Raw genomic sequence first — 13,325 nt, 5'->3', positions numbered from 1 at the left:
ATTGAATGTCATTGCCCAGTGCTCCAATCTATCCAGATCCCTCTGCAAGGCCTCTCATCCCTCGAGAGCACCTCCCAGTTTAGTATCATCAGCAAACTTACTAACTGTGCATTTAACTCCTGCATCCAGATCATTGATAAAAATATTGAACAGAACTGGCCTTAGAATTGAGCCCTGAGGAACTGCTGGTGACTGCTCTCCAGCCAGATGTAGCCCCGTTCACCACAACCCTTTCAGCTCTGCCCTTCAACCAGTTCTTCTCCCAGCACACCATCCACCTGCTCACTTCACAGTCGGACAACTTGTCCGGAAGGATGCTGTGAGAGGCAGTATCAAAAGCCTTACTAAAATCCAAAAAACCTACATCCACCGCCTTCCCTTCATCCACTAGGCGGGTGAAATGACAGAATTTATAAGCTTACTGAAACGTCAAAACATTTAAGAGAGAAATAAAAAAATTCTGAGATAAGAACCCACATGAGTATATTTGTGATATACTTTCTCCTCACTCCTGGCTTCAAGAGAAGTAAGATTTTATCTTTTTTTCTTCATAACTGCATACATTCACTTTCACTCAACTCCTACCACTAAAATATCTAGCTAAGTAAGTTTTCTATACTGACCTATTAAAAGTCATAGACAACAGGGTTTTCTTCCTGGAAAGAAGCAAAGTTTGTATCTATTTAATTTAAAATAAAGTGTGTTTTGTTTTCTTTTTTTTTTTTTAAACACTTAATTGTTATGGACATAACTCAGGCTTCCAAAGAGAGAATTAAATTCCAACACCTAGTGAACTAAAGATTTTACTCCTATTAATAGTATTAACTAGTATAATAAGTGAAAAGTAAAAGAATTCATTAAAATTAGCAAGGTCAGGACTGCACTCCTTCCCTGCCCTCAAAGTCTAATGAAGACTTTAGTAATACATGGTGAGAGCTAGCCCATGATTTTCAGGTTACATTTAAAATTAGCACCATTATTTTCACTCATACTGACAGAAGCAGATGGCACAAATGGCACGTGTCAGTTTTACATATGTCTTAGAGATGCAGGATCAGAATGGTACTTTACTTCTCTTTTCTATCATTATACTACCCCTATTCTTCCATTCTACTGTTCTTGTTTTAAATTATTTTTGTGTTTACTATGTTAGTGTATCGCACATGAGCACCAGCACAACTTATTTTACTTTTTTTCTTTCCAAGGAAAAAACACACAGCAGAATTTAACTAAGAAAAGATAACAGAAGTGATTCAAAAAAAAAAAAAGGGTTATTCAAAGGGATCAGGAAAATCGAAAGTATCACATGGAGGCAATTTTGCGAAAAGGCAACACTGTTTTAGTTTAAAATATCAGAGAAACCATATTTGCATAAAGTACATACACAAAGTAACACTGTGTCAAACACATTCTCTCGAAGCAGTAAAAGACCTCAGGGTCTGGGAACTGCGTGTCATACCCATTTCTCTCCCACCATCACAAACTCCAACTTCATTCTTTATCTAGGTATAAACACAAATTGCTCTACCCAACACTTCGGACAGAACATATAATTAACTGCTTTGGTACACCATACATACAAAGCCTAATAAACTGAGAATATCTGGTATAAACCTATATTAACCTGCAGGAGTATTAGCAGAATTCCCTCAATGTGTTTTCTGACAGTCCCAGCATAAACCTAGATTAAGAGGCAACACAGATAAACCCAACTTCGCTGAAGATGAGATAATGCCGACTGTAAATTAGGGAAAAAAAAAATTCCCAAAGAGCTGGAGAGTGCCTCCAAACCTACCTGGACACATTTTTTATACTGTTCTCTACTATAGACGAACCAAAAACATTCTGCTGACACACTCTCTCCCTCTTCTGTTTATATAACTGAAAGAACTAATTTTCATGAAATCCACTTGTAGTGAACACGTTGCTAGTGATCTCCTGATAGTCATTGCTCCCTTTCCTGAAGGGCACTTAAATCCTTTCCAAGCTGCACCCATTCTGTCTCTAGCTGTGACACATCATTGCCTCAGAAGCATTTTAAGGTTTCAATGCCTTTAAAAATACTTCTCAGTTAGTCCGAAGTAATGTTCTGTTCAAAACAAATGTTCCTCAGTAAACATGAGGGAATATTTAAAAAAAAAAAAACAAACAAAACAAAAACACAACAACGACAAACATTTGGGGAAATACACCATCTTAATTTTAAAGCTGATTCAGTTACTTGGTATTACAGCAGAATTTGAAAGTGCAGAATTTGGAAAATGGAAATATCTCCAGCTGCACTTCCATCTTGCAAATTTGGGTTTTAGCTAAACAAGAATCAATATTATAAAGCCCCTGAATTTCACTACCACAAAACGTTAGTCTAGAAACTGGTCAACAACAGCCTACTACCTCCTGCACATAGACATGAATAGCATAAGCAGAATAAAAAGACAAATTCATATAAAATCTGGCCAACATGAAGCAGGCACACAGTTACAGAAAATGGAGAGAATGAAAACTCAGCAATTCGTGTAGCCACAGAATCACAGAAATGTTGGTTGGAAGGGACCTTTGGAGGTCATCTAGTCCAAGCTCCTCGCAAAAGCAGGACCAGTGCTAACACTTGATCAGTGGAGGCTCTCAACAGCTGAGTCTTGAAAACCTCTAACAGTTTCTCTGGGTAACACGTGCTAGTACTGTACTAACTCCTACAGAGAGTTTTCCTACGGTTCAACCCAAGTCTCCCAACCTGCCCCTTGTTATGCCATCTGCTGGTACTGAGATGAGTTTGGCTCCATCAGTCACTGCTTTAAGACTCAAGCTCAGCTGCACGTATTGGTTAGCCAAAATTCAGGCATGAAAAGAAGCCATTTAAAAAGAAGACAAAAACAAGATTTGCCATAGCAAAAATTAACCTGCCATTATTTTAAGGCAATTCCAGCCTTTCCTGAAATTGCAATTTCAGAAAACTAGCTAAGACTCGTTGGGAGATCTTACTGGGATAACTCTGATACCCAACAATACTCAGAGGTTTATAGAACCAACTGAAGACACCTGCCCTACACATAGTAGTAGCCTTTATAGTCATGAGAAGTTGCCTAATGAGTGATGCATCATGTAGTTTATAAACCTGCTTACTCCTTGACACATTAGATTACAGACACAGCATCTGAATCTTGATTCAGACAAAACAGAAATATTTGATGCTGTACTGATTCAAATTGACCCAACACACCTGTTTTCCTATTAATTATTTCACAGCATATTTGGGAATGTTAAGACTACTCTGCATCCTTTTTCTACAAATGTTCTTATTCCAGTCAACGCACAAAGTCCACAAAAATACTTTGTTTTTATAATCTCTAGTTTTAAAATAGGGAAGCAGAAATTTTTAAACTATATAAATAGGTACACCATGGTACTGGACATGCTTATTCAAAACTAAAATCTACAGAATAATAGAGGACTATGAAATAACCAAATACAAGCTAAAAGAACAGCTGTTAACATTCGGAAAGGAGACTAAAATAGGAACATTTTCATTGACATGTGATATTCTAGTTAACATTCAGGTCACATTATATCATCAAAGGGCCCAAACATAGAACCACCATTTACAGAATTAAAAGCAATTGCTTCAAATCAATATTAAGTGAGTTGTGTCTGAGAAGCAGGCACAACTTAAAACTCATGGCTGCACACTGTACCAAGAGGTCCAGGCTCTGAGTAGTGAGAGTAATTAGTATGAACGAACATGAAGGTACCAAAGACCACCTGAAGAAGCCTAAAGCTAAAAAATGGTACCATAGATACCAATTCCAATAACTGTTCAGTCCAAAGACAGTTTTCCCTCAACCAAAAAGTCTGTCCTTTGCTGTTCCTGACTTACAGGATTGTATTTCTTTTACTTTTCATTTGTCTTCTGTGACTCCCTTCCTCTCCTTTTCAGCTTTATTCTCATGAAATTCCTGCAAAAGAATAAAGCACACCTTCCTACTCTGTCTGTAGGATATGGTAAATCAGCTCCACAATCCCTACTCCAATGTTCACTCCAACAGAGATTTCATCTAATTACACAGTTAAAGATGTACCTTATCTTACAGTCTATCCTCTAGACTGAGTTCCTAGCTAGTTATTTACTGAAAAAAAAGCATTTAGATAGTGTTGCATTCAACAGGCATTAGAGACTTCAATCAAAATAAGACTGAAAAATTCAAACTGATGCACGCCCACAAAATTCCCCGAACATAAGCACAAGATACTGTGTGTAACATTTTGGCAATACTCTAGATTTTCAATTAAGTAACACAGCAGGAATTACAAGTTATAAATATGCAACCCATTTAAAGACTGGGAAGACCTCCCATCGGAGAGGCAGGGCAAGACTTATCAGCACACAGGAGAGAACTCCTTACAAAGAGTTTGGCTTCATCTGAGTGTTCAGAACTAGAGTAGCTCTGCTTGACCCTGAAGTAGCAGCTCTTACCTATCCCTCAGGCTAAAAGAACACTTCTCATCCAGCATGCAAGATGAATACACAAAATATAATTGAGTACAGCTTGTACGGCATACAAATTACTCTTATATTTATAACACACATCTGGTTTCACCGATGAACCCTGAAATAACTTATCACCAAGATTTTAAAAGACACGACACCAAGCAGATGGCTAGATGTCAGACAAAAACAAAGCAAGAACAGCAATTAAACTTGCCTTGGTTAGAAAGTGAATAGAAACACAAGTATTTGTGCTTTTGCTACAAATTAACGTTACTTTGTTTTGTCTACTTCCTATTATTTCTTTCACACGGGGTTTAAGTTTTATTTTCTACAAAATGATTACACAACTTAATTCTAAAGTCATGCTATTTACTTCATTAAGAACTGTATTTGAAAAATACTTAGACAACTTTTCCCTGTAAAAAAAAAAACCACCAGTTTGGTTTTTTAGGTTTCCTTGAGAAAGACGTTTCCCCAATTTCCTATGCCCTAATGGTGACCTAATACAAGTAACAGGACAGTTGCACACATCCCACATTTGTACTGAACGATATTTTTCTCAGAACATTGGAAGAAGGTGCTGAAGAGTGCAGGACAGTTTGCAAGCTAAAAGGAGAAAGCTAAAAAAGTCAATCTTTTGGGTCAGTAGGACAATTGAGGGAACAAGCAACATGACCTTCCCCCATCCCAAGAGTGAGACTCACAGATTCAGAAAGTCAAATCAAAGTGCTCCGACCTTGGACTAATTTTTCCCTGCAGCTGAAGAAGCCCTGCTACTGAGCAGTGTCCTGCAGAACGCTGCTGTCCTTTCACAATCACTTCACTTCTTGTTCTACAAGAGCCAAGAAAACAGCAGAGTAAACAGCTTGTAAATTCGGTATCGGTATTGCCTTACTTCTACCTCCATTGCCATTTTCCCCTCCGGGTTCCTTCTTAACAGCATGTCCCAGACTTTATACTCCTAAAATGAGCAAGTAAGACTTTGTGCCTGCATATGAGTATGCTCAAACCAGACATGTGAAACAGCATATGAAAGAACAGCTCTTCAGAATTAAACCAGAGTGACTTTGAAAATATACTCCATGCTGAATTCATGAGACACTTGAAAACACTTTCCAGAACTCAAAATGCGTGGAGTTCAGCTTTTGTTTAATCAAGAGTGTGATCTTCAATATGCAACTATATTCTGTTTTAAGAAAAATACTAAAAACTAACATAGAAAAAGGATGCATAATAACACATTCCAAAGGTGTGCCTCAGATCTCAGGCTGCACTCAAAATATTTAACCACTGCAAACTACAAAACTGGAAGTGTGTGCATTTTATCACTGTTAGGTCCTTAGAACATACAAAGAACAAGTATCTCAGTTACAGAACTGATGACATCATTCCATCTGAGACCAATACATTTCAATTGACAGTATTCACTTAATTAATTATCAAAACTAAGTTATTGTTTTCTTAAAAATAAAACATCACCTCTTTTTTGGTTTAGATGTTCTAGACTAGTCTTGACAAAGACCTGAAACTACATCAGGATTTTAAGGATAAATGCAATCAGCTCCCCACAGTTATATTAATGTATGTCTACAGTATTTTTATATGCTTTATGTATACGTACACATGCCAGTAACATGCAATGGCTGCATGCAATTAAAAAAAAAAAAAAGAAGAAAAAGAAGCCACTGATTTCTTGCAAAAGCAGGGAGGGAGGAGAAGTGGGCATAAGGGGGAAGTGGCACAAAGATAGAGAAAAGACAATTAAAAAAACCTCTGCCAAATCTGGTCTTAACTCTTCTTCACATCTATTACCTCCTCTCTGAAGCTGACTTTGTAGCCCACCCAACATCAGCTCACAGAAATAAAGATTTCACTGCAAATTTTACTCCACAAAGCACTAAATACTAAGCAATAAAGGCTTATAATCCACTCAGTTTCCCAGAGTTAAAACAACTGTAGGCCAAATAAACCTTTTAGATATCAAAAGCATGGCTATTTTATCATGTCAGCATTTCTCTAAATACAAAATACAATTCTTTAAAGAGACCAAACATCTTACTGATTGCCTCGAACATCAAGCATGATACTGCTTTATTACATAGGATACTCATACACATTTTTTTGCTTGTTTGTTTTCTCCAATTCAACAACAAACATATGCCCAGGGCTGCTAGCCAGATACTACCTGGACAAGAAAAGCTCTTCTTTTGCTAGCACAGAATTGCAGGACTCTTCCTAAAATATGTCAATCATTTTATGTACTAGTAAGACAAACTCAGGATTCTGTCACCCCCTCAAAAACTATTCAACAAAATGGTGTGAAAGTTTTCTCCAGGCAAACTCAAGACCCGGAAATTCTTCAGAGCTCTTAAGAAATACAGTACTTTAAGAAACTGACATCCATTTTAAACTACAAGATAAACTTTTGTAAGATTTTTCACTCAACTCCTATTTTATAGCTCTTGAAGATGCTTCAAAACAAAAGAAAGTATCAGGTTTTACATAATACCTCCACTTTTCTCCTCACAAGGCTAAAGGACATTGTAAGGAAATAATTACCCAGTCCAAGCAGCAGCAAATTCTAGCAAAGATCTACATCTGAACCTTCAGCATAAAATATTTATTCTAATACATCTCCACATAATTCATGTAGTTTTTCTGCCAGTGCTAGATAGAAATTAACTCCTGATGTCTGAAGTGATGCTGTTTCAGGGCTCCAGCTGATGACTGAGTAGCTGATCTTAACATGAAGAGCGTGATGTTATGACAAGATATTCATTTGGTTCTTTACTAAGATTTTTTTTTTCAACCTTTCATTTTTAATCTTACTCCTCAGACAGTGAGCCAGAGAGGTAATATACAAGTTGTCTTTTAACACGATCACTAAGGATTTCAAATTAAGAACATATTTTTAGCAGATACAGTTAAATTAGAGAACATTTAACAAGCAACACATCTGTGATCCTTTAAAGTGACTCAGCTAAGTTGCTGGATGCTGCTGGCTAACCATGCGAAATCACAGTTTCTGCTGTCACAAGCGTGATTTACCATTACCACGTCACCAATCTCTTCTGCAAAAGCACTGATAATATTGTGCTTGCTGACCTTATTCACTGAATGAAATCCATTAATCCTGCTTACTAAAAGTTAGGTTTGGCCCTGTAAAACATTCCCACAAATACAGTTATTAAAACATATGTTTAACTAGGATGGTCTGATGAAGTTTAAAATGGTAAAGTCTAAATACATTCTTTCACGTGAATGAAGGCCTAGAACAATTGTGCTAAACTCATTTTGAAAAACTCATGGCTAAACACTTGAAAATTTATGAAAATTAGAATGCATCACGTCAAGAAAACCACATTCTAGCCTAAATGCACCAAAAAGAATGCCTAAGAATTTAGTAATTCACAAATTTCAGCATCGTTAAAAAGGTCAAATATTTCTTTCTCGACATACCAATTCTATAAAGAACAACATTCATCCTGAAAAAGTCTAACACACAAATAACAGAAAAAAAACCTTAAAGTTAAGGATCTGTGTCATAACAAAAGGACCACTGGGGCATTTTACCCAAAGTATCTGGCCCTGAGCCCTATTAACAAACAAGCAAAAACCCAATCACTCTGCATTTGGTCCCCTATTGGCTTATAAATAGAAATGAGCCTTCTCGCAATGTTGGACTGACTAACAATCCCCTAAAACACTAGGATTTCCAGAACAACATGACAGCTCTCATAGCAATTAATGCTCAACATAATCCTGCATCACATTATAAAAGCCAAGATGACAAACACGCATAATAAAATGTACTGGCAACACTGTGCAGAAGTACTGTGATGGCCTTATACCTTTAAGCACACTAACATGATATTTTTAAAAAAAACCCTCTTTCTTCAAGTGTAGTATTTGTGGTGAATAATTTCCATGGTAAAGTCAATCACTGTATCTACTTACACCTGACTACCATGAAATTGGGAACTGACTCAAAGTTAGCACTTCATCAATGAGTAACTTTAACTGCTAGTGCAGCTCAGACTGCTGTAAGCTTAACCAGTTCGCTCTGCAGACATACCTGTGTAACCCTGAAGATATATGCAAAATGTTACATTTCAAGAATGAATGACCCACTTTTAATTCGGATGCTGAAATCGGGCAGCGCCTCTCCAAAGTTGCCTAAATTCAGTCCGATGCTAAAACTAAACCTCAGCATAACACTTTCCCATGATGGAAACCAGAGGTTTTCCAAACCCTGGTTTGTTCCCACCGTTATCAGCAGGACAATCAGGTCACTGTACCCCCGTGAAGATGTATTTGCTGAAACTAGGATCTGAGAAAGAGGGGAAAAGCAAACCTCCTCCAGCCTTCAGGTCCGCCAGCAGAAGGAGAGGTGCCGGGCGTGCGGGAGGCCGGGGGCGCAGGAGAGGCAGCACACGCAGCTCTGCCGCTGAGCATCCCCCGAGCTCCCGCAAGCACCCCCCTTCCCGGAGAGGGGACCCCCGCCCCGCCCGGCCGCCTCCCGGCACGTGACCTCCTTCTTCCTCCTCCTCCTCCTCCTCCTCTCCCCGCCCCCGCCAAGCGCCGTTTTTCTCCCCCCGCCCCAGCAGGACAGCGGGCGGCCGTACCGGGGGGAACAAAGCCGTCCTGAGGGAGCGGGCCGTCCGCCGGCCCCCGCTTTCCCTCCCCAGGGAGAACGGCGGCACCGGCGCGGGAGGAAGGGAGGCGAAGGGAGAAGAACGGAGGGGACGGCCGCAACAACGACGGCGACAGCGGCGGCGCCGCGCGCTGCCCCCCGCGCGCTGCCCCCCCGCCCGCACGGGCCGCCCTCGCGCCGCTCCCCGCAGCCGCGGCCTCCTCGTCGGCTCCCGCCGAAGGCTCGGCCAGGCCGCCCCTCCGCCAGCGACGCGCCCGGCATCCCTCTCGGCGTTCTCCCTCCCCTCGCCCCTTCCCCTCGCTCCCCGCTGCCGGGCGAGAGGCGGCGGCGACGACGCTTACCCTGGGCGCGCCGCTCCGGCCCGAGGGAGAGGGCCCGCTCCGCGTCCAGGCACCGCCGCAGGCCCCGGGGACAGGCGGGGCGGGGCCTGGCGCGGAAGGGGGCGGGGCCGGGCGCCGGAGGGGGCGGGGCTCAGCTCACCGTCCCCTCGGTGGGTTTTGATCTTAATGAAGTGCGAGGGACGCGCCGCGGAGTCTCCGGGACGGTGCCGGTACCTCCCCGCCTCTGTCGCTGCCGGCTCGGGCTGCCCCAAGCCCCGGCCTGGCCGTGGTGCGAGGGCTCAGGGGACAAGCGGCGCTGGGGGCAGAGGCCAGGCAGAGCGCGGATGGCCCAGGCGTGGCCGTGTGCCCCGCGGTGGGGGCTCTTCTCTTTAAATGTGAACACCCCCAAATTGTAATGAAGCAATCAAAACGAGAGGTGAGGCTGATTATCTGTCGTCGGCCTAAGTTGTGCTTAAGCTCCTGTGTCTTGTCATAGCAGAGTCCTTATATTTACAGAGGTGAGCACCAGAAAATCCAAGCGTGACTGGCGCCACTGTGAAAATAGGACAGAAACTCAACCAACCAGCCACTTAAGAAAACCATCCTTTCCTTTGGGGAAGCGTGGTCTCCGTCCTTACTGAAGCCCAAAGCTTGTCAAATGCTTATGTACCTCGTAAGGTTTGTCCACAGTTCAGTGTTGCAGATACATCTCTTCCAACAAAAAATGTATGGAGATAATGGGCTCTGCTGTATGTATCAAGTTATACAGAGAAAAGAAGAACAAAATAAAATTCATCACAGCTATTGCATGAGAGCAGGGAAACGGAGGAAGAAGGATTAAAGGAGAGGTCTAGGAAAAAAGGCTGCAACTCTCCAGCTAGTGGTCACCCACCCTACCCTGACTGGCTCCGCAAGACCCCACGCGTCTTCAGGGAGATCAGTGCACAGCAGCTGCAGCAAGGTGATGCTGGCTGCTGGGGTGTGCAGCCTGGAGTTAGCACACAGCTGAAAACAAGTACCCTAAGCATTTAATATAATAAAAAACATTACAGTGAATGATAGCTGAAGTGAATTTCTTCACCCTTGTTCCATAAACCCAGAACTTGCAATAAAATGCCCTGTCCACTACTGCCTCTCATTAATGGGAAGGGAGAGGAATTCCTTTCTTGAGGAAAATCTTGCAAGATCTTTTTTTTGCTAATCATTTTTTCTTAAACAAAGTCTGTAAACACGCAACCACTTTATGCACTTTTATGCTTTTTACCCATGTTAGTTTACTTTGATTATCTATCTTTGTTTTTTTTCAGAGTTATTGTACTAACGATCACCTCAAGCTTTCAGGCAGGTAGCTATATTTTGGAGTTATTATTACTTTTCATACAAATGCAAAGAGAAAGATTTTGAATCTCAGTGGCATCCTGTATTTGAATTACCTGTCTCCAAATAGTTTTGATACAAGTTGTTTAACACAGTACAAAACAAAAGCAGCAGCCCTCTGTCACTGCATACATTTAAATAAATTTATCTTGAAATAAAGTGTGGTTGACATTTATCTGAACAGATTAGGAGCATAATTTGTGAAAACACGTGAAAAGCCACTGTTATTCAGGCCTTGTGAGTGGTTATCAAACTATAAAAAAGCCCAGTGTTACATCTTAAAAATACCGCCAAGCTCAATAAATAGAGGCTAGCTTTCAGCTAGCTAAAGCCTATGCAGGCTGTGTGTAACCATTAACATCACAAGTAAAACAGAACTCTGAATATTCCTGCACATTGCTGATGGAATAAATTGGTATAAACCAATAAAGAAACATGATAGTTATAACCAGCTGCGACTCAGGCCTGATAGCCATATACAGTCACAGAACCAGGCAGCTGGCTGGTTAATGGTAAAAAGGAGATCTGGCTGTAAGGAAAGGACTAAGTAGAAGGTGATTAGATTGTAGCTCCAGAATGGCTATTCTATTTTGTAGTTATGCTAGACATAGTATTAGAAGAATAGCAAAAAAAAACCCAAACCTAAATTCCTGAAAATGTAGTCGTAATGTCAAGTAGCACTGAGATCAACAGAGAAAGCATCTTCTTTAAACTATTCATATGAGCTAGTGCAATTTGTCTCCTCAAACTTCTTGTCCTGTTGACAGCTCTTCTAGAGCACTGGTGAGAACTGGGAGAGATTAAGCTACAGAGAGGTGGAGAGCTAGAGAAAGGGGTGGTTGGCCTTAAGGGAAAGGCATGAGGCAACTATGGAAGGTAGGAGAAAAAGGGATCCTGGATCAGAGCTAGGAGAGAGGAGAAATCTCTGTCTTAAGATAACAAATTGATGTCTGAAGGCCTGTCAGAATAATGTTTGAGTCTCTTCTTCCTTCTAGGTGGCCTATCTCCTCTCTTCTGCTAGCTTTGTCAAAATACTACCTTAGAAAATCTCACTGGGAAGAAAACAGTGTTTGTTCTGCTTTTGCTGTTCTTCAGGGTGTGTGGAGGCAATCCTGATGGGTGAAGAACTGTTTCAGTTCCTACTGCAAGGAGTCAAAGACATCATGTCTTGCATTATCGAAGGAAATGCAAGTAAGGTTTGCTGAGAAGACTTTACTAAGCTTTACTGAAAATAGTTAGTAATTAAAGTGCTTAGCACAATATGCTGAGGCTATGTTTTCAAATCTACTGAAATTCTGAGAACCAAAATGTCTTCTTGTGTATCACACATGGTATTGTTACTGGATGCCTTAATTTCAGACCATCTTAGTGAGCTAAATGACACCTTAATTTTGGGAGCTGATAATCAACTTCTGCTTTTGGATAAGAAATTGAGAGATCTATGGATTTACATTCAGTGACCACTCAGATAACTTTAGACAGATTAAATTGTATAGAAATCGGCTTTTGAAGTCCTTATTTATGAAAAAATTTAACCAAGCAATCTTGTGATTGCAATGCTGTCCAAAGAGAGGACATCTAGCAGTGCAGACTTGGAAAAAATGAGCTGGGTATGGGCTAACGGGCTAGTTTTTCCAGGCTGTGCAAAGGTATTTTCCTAACCTTCAGTGGATCTGAGTATAGGGAAGGACAGACAACGTTAGATTGTAAGAAAGGACTCCGCAGTTTCTTCAATAGTGCTTTACAAACAGAGGCATGTCTCTCCGTCCTGACGCTGAAGTTTGAATGTGAGCAACTGAGTTTTGTGTGCAGGTAATGGAGTGCCTGCTCCACCTTCCAAAGGAGTGGAGCAGGTTACATGTAGGTCTCGGACAACATTCCACTTAAATTGTCACCTTGGACTGTGTTCACGTGTGCCTATTACAGGGCATTAAGGAAAGAGTGTCTGTAATCTTCTGGAGCAAGAGAAATGGAAAGAGAAGCACAGGGTCAGGACTCATAATTTACATCCTAAACCCTTCCTCATTTAGTTTTCCTCTGCTTCTACATATGTTCCTATTTTCAGTCTTTAGGTCTGCTCCCACTATAAAAAGTGAGTAGCAATAATAGCTTCCTTGGTGGAATAAGTAGCCAGCAACCAGGACAGGTTCATGTTTGTGTGTTGTACTTATTCTCAGCTTTATATTTTTTCTTTCTTTCTGGGGAAAGACCACTGCCACTATCTAAAGATTCCTCAGCCTTAAGCTGTGGCAAGGGTAGGGCAAGAGGAGGTGTCAGTCTGCAGCAGTGGTGGAGGGGAGTTTGGGAAGGAGCAAGAAGGCCTTCTTGTCACTTGACTTTGCCAAGGGATGGGTTGTGGTATAGAGCTTCCTAGCCTGTGCTGGAACTGGAATATGAGTCACCTTTGCAGCGTGATCCCTCACCCAGTGCAATCAGCAGGTCTAAAGGCAGGGTGTCTCAGTTAAGGCAGGGCACTGCTCTGTGTTGT

At 41.2% G+C, this 13,325-nt stretch overlaps 1 protein-coding gene across 9 annotated transcripts in view; it reads right to left on the bottom strand.

Moving 5' to 3' along the window:
• The window catches only part of STARD3NL (STARD3 N-terminal like), a 35,355-nt gene extending 25,793 nt beyond the window's left edge, over positions 1–9,562 (bottom strand). For 4 of the 9 annotated variants that reach the window (XM_075143102.1, XM_075143108.1, XM_075143110.1 and 1 more), the window contains exon 1: positions 9,482–9,559. The gene's annotated coding sequence lies outside the window, so the exon portion shown is untranslated. Of the gene's footprint in view, positions 1–3,893; positions 3,954–5,190; positions 5,319–9,481 lie in introns of those variants that run through there. The other 5 variants (XM_075143103.1, XM_075143109.1, XM_075143104.1 and 2 more) reach the window with 5 other exon arrangements.
• Between the last annotated feature and the right edge of the window lie 3,763 nt (positions 9,563–13,325).

This window comes from Calonectris borealis, chromosome 2 (assembly GCF_964195595.1).
Source record: "Calonectris borealis chromosome 2, bCalBor7.hap1.2, whole genome shotgun sequence".
Lineage (NCBI taxonomy): Eukaryota > Metazoa > Chordata > Aves > Procellariiformes > Procellariidae > Calonectris > Calonectris borealis.
This window is presented reverse-complemented; position numbering and strand designations above follow the sequence as displayed.